Source organism: Trachurus trachurus, assembly GCF_905171665.1.
Source record: "Trachurus trachurus genome assembly, chromosome: 22".
In the NCBI taxonomy this organism is placed as follows: Eukaryota; Metazoa; Chordata; class Actinopteri; order Carangiformes; family Carangidae; genus Trachurus; species Trachurus trachurus.
This window is the reverse complement of record NC_139907.1, coordinates 21,839,146-21,846,256: the sequence shown is the minus strand read 5'-3', so window position 1 is coordinate 21,846,256 and position 7,111 is coordinate 21,839,146.

Genomic DNA, 7,111 nt, shown 5'->3' with positions numbered 1-7,111 from the left:
TGGTACAGTAATGTGCTCTGCATTGGTGGGAAAAGTGGACTCTGCTGCCAGGGTACTGTTCAGTTAGACATGTGCAGTGTTGCAGAAGAGGGTAAAAACACCTAAACTTGGTTCACCTATCTTTTGCTTTGTTTACGCACTTTTCAAAAGCCACCATGAATAATGTATCTTGCAATCTTGGGCAGCACCAGGTAAACTTAACCTTCTAAAGAAAAGAGAATTAAAGCCATGACTTAACCGATGACCCCATCCTGCACTAATGAGCCCTTACAGGCCAGTTACAGCATTCAAAATAGCACCCGACCCATTTCAGTTGACTGAAATCAGTGGGTTTGATTGTGAAAGAGTTCAAGTACACATCTGATGAAAACTGTGTATATTCAGAGTTAATAGTCAGAAATCTGATCTGGTCCTAATGTAAGTGAATCATGAGCTGATGTGTCAGCATACGCCTTTTGAATAAACTTTTGTTAACATATTGCCCCAGACATTGTTGATTTAAAATCTGATCCAAAGTGTACAAATTGTTCTTACTGTTATTTTTGTGAGCTTTGCCGCTCTCTATAATGACCTTCACTGAATAACTCTTTGCTAAGGTGATTGTTGATATTTAATGATTATTTTATTAGTGGCCAAACTGCAAGCAAAAATAAGCAGGTTGAATCTCTGTTTCCAATCTGACCCTTATCTCTGTAACTGGTTAATATTTATCTTGTCTGTAGCTCCTGATGATCACTGACAATTTATTGTTTTCCTCTACATACTTACTAGATATTAGATTATATTAGGGTTATTTGAGCTGATGATCAACCTGTATTTTTTATATTCTCCGTGAAAGTGAAAGTCTTGTCTGGTCACCAGAGAGGAACGCCTGGTGAACACAATGACACTCTTATCACTAGGTGGAAACCAAAGCAAACAAAAGACGCAGCAGCTAAACAACAGATACTCTCACTGAGGAATTATGTCAGATGGACATTGACACACTCACTCCCTCTTTGTCAGTTTATTGTGTTGCAGTAACAGTACATCTGACCCAGGAGCAGTTTAGTTCACACATTGCCATTGCTACATTATGTGGGTGTGGATCTGATGTAATGTTTTGTTCAGTAAAATGAAAACACACTTAAACAGGCTCTCTGGTTGTTAACTCTTTACATTTCTTCACTTCAGCTGTCATTTATTCGTTGACTTTCCCAAGCGCCTCTTGATACCTGGGAATACAAGGTCATCCAGGAGTTCTCCAGCTCTGGAACAACCTCAAAGATTTTTCTTCTCTTTACCTTTTTGTTGTCCTGTGTGTTACACTCAAAGTGAGTCAGAGCAAAGACAAACTCACAAAACAAAGCACATTTGTTTGACAGACCCCTTCCTCCCCACATATGAAGTCATCCCCCTACATGCGGTATCGAAGAGGAAGATCTATCCAAACTGAGGTCATGAGAAGTGTATTTTGATTGAACGCCATGATTCCCACACCCAAAATGAAGTCATGTGGTTGGGATCCAGTGAGGAAGAGGTTTGTTATGATTTTCACTCTGTGTATATAATGCCCACAGGACGGTGGTCCTGTCTGGACTGTGGTCGTCATGAATCATAGTAGAAATACAAGTTGGTTGAAATAGCTGCCATTCCCACACTTAAAGTATATGATGCCCTCAGAATGAATAGCACTCTGATTTAATTAACATAGGATGGATGATAAAAAAATGTTGCTGTACGACTTGAGCTTTGTCATCTGCAAGGAAGCTTTGGCGTGAGTCTTTGATTAAAGTTTTATCAGAGGGAACTATCAAAAGAGGACAATATGATGTCAAGAAAATGAATTTGTTACTAACCAGATTGGTTGAACTGATGATGTAACACACGTCAACTTTCCCCTATTTACACGCTCACACAGACACAGTTTTTACCTTCATTTTCATTTAAGGTCTCTCAACACTCCCTCGTTGTCGCATGCCCCCCCTAAGCAAAGTCAATTCAATTCAATTCAATTTATTTTTAAAATGGGACAATGCGAGTTCATGGACGAAAACAATCGTAAGCACGCCGGATTGTAGCCACAGGCTAATTTACATCCGCTGTCCCATACATAGATGTTCCCTGGTACAAAACAAAATTACAATAAATAAAAACAAAAGCATGTTATAAAATAGCAGCAGTCAGTTTACAGTACAATAGATAAATAATACAGATTCAGATTCAAGTAATCACTGAGGTCCCATCCAGCTGTCGTGTCTGTCGTTAAAACGCTCCTGCAACATTAGCAACCCTGTGTTCACTTCCACTTCTTCTGCTCAGACATCACATCAGCTCTCCCAGGTCGTTTTCAGCTTCAGGCGTGCTGACGGATGCTAATGAGCTGTCCAAGCAGGGTGAGATTAGACCAGGCCGAAACATCGGGGAACATGGCGTTCCTGGACCTAGGCCACAAAGGCACCCCAGAGGTTTTCAACAAAAGAAGAACAAAGATTATGGAATGACAGGATGTATGAAGATTTTCATAGGAATGTATAGCAACTGTATATTTTTTGCAGAGTTAGATAAGAAGAGTGACACCACTCTCATCTCTGCACAGTAGCTGGAGCCAGGGGTAAGATAATTTTACTTAAGGAAGTGAGGGGAAACATCTAACTCCACGTGAAATGACAAGATATGATGTATTGACTAAAGAGCTGGCATGGCCATGGCTTGAGCAGGCTATGTGGTTGTTCAGGGCCACATGCCTGCCTGGATGTCTGCGGGTTAGGTCTTCCGGTTAGCCATTTGCTAACTTGAACAGGGATAAAGTCATTCAATTATGTGGCTTTTTCAAGACTGTCCAAAAATTATGATATAACCAATGAATTAAACTTTATCCCCTGTTTTACACCCCTAATGGTAGCAACCAGAGCTCTAGTACTGTGGTTGATGCAAACTCTGTGATAACATAGATTCAGTTTGTGTAACGTAACTGTTGGGCAATATTGGAGCAGTGCCATCAGGTATTTTGGTGGCCCTAATGTTACATAAATGGCTCCTTCGAGAGAATTTAGGGGGGTTAGCTTGATTTATGCAATTTTGCTTGCAAACATACACGTAGAATTGCAACATAATTTATGATTCATAAAGGCTTTTATTGTGAACTAGCACCCAACGTTTACTTGCAACATTAAAGTGGTGATTTAGCCTTCTTTTTTTATTACTAAATATGTCCAAATTGCCCCTAACTCTTTCAGGTTAACAATTAGCTTTCAAGATATGTTAATTTGCATTTTTGTAGATTTGTACATTTGGGCATATTAATTGTTGAATTTGCTTATTTTCAAAAAAAGAAAAATTAATTATCTAATTCAGCAAGAAAATAAATGAGCATACGGTATTTCCCAAAATGTTGACCTTAAAGTAGCCAGCAATACTATTAAAAGGTGTTTACTCACCATTCTGGAAGAAACAGAGGAACAACCTGAACTCAACAATGATTGGTGCTGGCATGACTTATTTTGCTTTTGTTTGTCATAAGGCATACAAGAGACAAGTTCAATTTGCTGATTGTTTTAGTCACACATTTTACAGAAAGTATGTGCCAGATACAACATTAAATACCACAGAGCATCAAACATCTTATGGTAAATTCTCCTAGAAATGCCAGTAAATCTCACAGTACCAGAAAAATACCACAACACATGTATCAGACAATGATTACCACAGGAATGCCACAACTGCTTTCATGTGGTTCTGTGCTATAAGATTTTTTTCGACAAGCATGTCTAATTAGAGCTCGGATTTTCCACTTACGTGCACAGTAATACGGTCCTGTCCGAAATGAAAAATGTATATAATTTTGCTTTTATAAAAAGAATCAAACTCAAAGTCATACATAGTAAAACTACTTTAACCATGCATCTGAAGATAACTTAAGCCATAATCAAAACATTAAACACATTAAACAATTGTTTTTTACTGTGGACTTACATGTACAGTAGGCTATATGTATGGTAAACTGCATGTTTATTGAGGCACAGTTCTTGCTCAGAAAAACTAAAACATTACAGTAGTCTTCAGTAAACTTGTGTTTGATTAGGGCAAAAAGAATGTGGGTTACTTGACCATTTTATATTTATTTTGCAGGGGAATTCAAGATGGTTATTTTAAATACTTGAAACAAGTAATCCAAATGAAGGAATTCATAATGGTATACATCTGGTTTCACTTTGCACAGTTTACCCTCCCCCGTTGAACTTGTTACAGCATCAATAACACATCCAGTTAAATACCAGAACATAATACTGACTCAGCTCTGAATTATCATCGCAAAGTAAGTTATTGCTGAACATACTGTAGACATCTCATCTCGTGTGGTTTTTCCGTGTTTATTGATGTAAGTCTGTTTTTAAAGGCTAAATTGCCCTGCAAATTATATACTCTTAAGTATTTCAGTCTTTGTTTTTCTTCTGATGTTTCAGTTATAGTGATGACTTACCATCTCAGTAATGTTAATTACTTATGTTTCATTTCCTGTTTTTGCTGATCACACATAGAGTTGCATAAAGGAAGTAACTCGCTGACGCCCTCCTCTGTTTAGATGAAATAGTCAATCAACAATTGTTCTGAGACACTGTACAATGGCCATAAAGTCAGACTTCTCCATCTAGAGAAAGACATGTGAACCTGTGATTCTAATCTGTCAGTCTGTCTGTCTGTCTGAAGTGGAAATTAACTCATTACATTACAGTAATTTAGTAAAAATGTATATTTTGCAATAGGAAATTTTATGGCATATGAAATAACTTAAGATGCCTCAACCTAGTGCAGATGTGAAGATAAATCTATTTTAAGAGAGAGAGATCAGCAAACCTATGACACATACCAAGTGTAGCAGTTGATGTCTTAGGGAATTTCTATCAAGTCTTGTGTCAAAAACGTGTCAAAATAAACGAGGATGAGTAAAATTCAAATGCAATGACTTCTGCAGTTTGAAAAGTGCACAATAAAACGCAGACAAAAATCCTACTATCCTAATCCTAGTTCTGTGTGTGCACTTACATAGTGATCTAATTTTTTTTTTTATATTTTACTAAAAAAAATAGCAACACTGCTCTGCATTGAGTACTGTCAGTGACTCATTTTTAAGAGGTTTATATATAATATACTGTAATATATATGTTTTCTGTATTTCAAGGCCCAGTTTATCCTTATCAATTTAAAGGCTGTGGCTATGGCCCATTTACCTATAATAGTCACAAGTGTATTGAGAACTGTTAAATGCTAATAAGAATTGAGATAACAAGCAACATTGGGGATGGCCTACAAAACATTAGACATTTATACTGAAACGAAACCCATCAAACTAAATGTGAGGTCATGTTACTTTGTTGCACACCCCTTGTAATGTCTTGGGTTCATAATGTCTGACAGAGCAGTTCAGCAAGAGGCTAAAAGACCAATGTGCAAGTAAAATTTAAAGGCTAAGTTTATTATACAAACCGTAAAACTGAGGGGAAGTCTTGTTTCCAGGCGGATGTTGTGGATCAGGGATGGGGAAACAATCAAAATCCTCAAGGTCTATGTCCTAGTTTGAGAGCAGAAGGGCAGTCCAGGGTCAAAACAACTGCTGCTGGCTGTCTATTTACTCAGTCTACCATAGCAGCTATGGTCAATGGTCAGGTTTGTTGTTTCACACATTCACCTTTAATCTTAGAAGTATAGGGAGCTGACACTGCCTCCAGGTAACAGTCAGTGTGTTGGGGGAAACACCCTGGACCCTCACACAGAGCAAAAGAGTAAGAGTAAAATGAGAGGCAGCAGGATTTGTTGCATGTGGCAGGACGAGGCAGACTCACATGCATTCAATCGGCTGCTGATGTGACACTAAGTAGCCGCTGGCTCACATCAAGTGAGATCCTTCCACCCCCCACACACACACACACACTTGACCCCCCACACAGCAAATCAATGTCAGTCAATAGTGTGAAGGTGTTGATACGGCCCCACCCTTTACAACTTCCCTCACATTTTTATTTAGAGAGGCAACATTTAACCAAATAACATGCCAGCAACATATGTCATGAGCTCAGTGTTTTGGTCTACCAGCCTGTCTGGGAAATATCTGTCTCTAAAGCTGCTAAAACTGCATGTTTGTCTGCTCAGTCCCCAGTAATCTTTGCAATAAGTAGTGCAGACTTGATTTTTAGTGCAGTGTCATGAGCTTCTCTTATTAATAATGGAGCAACAAAGCATGGCTGTAAATTATTCTGTGCACAGCACATGTCCTCTCCTGGTTTGGTATTATCTGGTCTGTCAAGAGGTGGATGTGGCAGAAGAAGCCAGTGAATTGGGACTACTGCCGGTCTATACCACACAAAATCTTGTGTCAAAAGTTGGAAAAAGATGATCAGTTCTGTGATGGTTTTAGTTATAAATGACAATGCTTATTATTGAAATATATATATGATCCAGAAATGGATTAGAATAATAACATAATACACAAATAGCCAGTTGTAATATCAATCTAAACACATGCATCCATATTAAATTCCTATTCATTCAGTAATGCTGGTACTTTGACTGTATTCAGATTTTGATTAAATAGGCCTTTTTGGTACTACTTGTCACATTGTTGTGTCTTAGTAATTGAGCAAACTGTCTAGAAGGTGACTTTGCAGATGCATCTCCATAGGAACAGACCCAGGATGACCCTTGCTCTTCACCACCAGTATTTTTTTCTTTCTTTCTTCCCACTTTTGGATCTAAGAGCTTTCTCGCAAGGACAGCCACAGCAGGAGAGAGAGCTGCCAATCATCTCAAACCCTGGAGGAGAAGTGTATTTCCACCCCCTGCTCTGACACCCGTGACCCAGCGAGCTGAACCGAGAGACCACAGGGCCACAGGGTTCATTCTGAACAACAGCTGTGCATCACCCCAGTGTGACAAAACACTTGAACAAAGAATCTGTGCCCTGCAGTGCACTGTGGGCATGCAGGCCGCTCATCAGTTTAAGATCAGAGGTTTCAACTAATTGAATATGACAGTGAAGTCTAAAACTGAATATAGCCTTACAATGATGTCATTTTACACAATATCTCTAGACACTCAATAATCACATGGACATCTAATCTTCTCATTTTGTAGG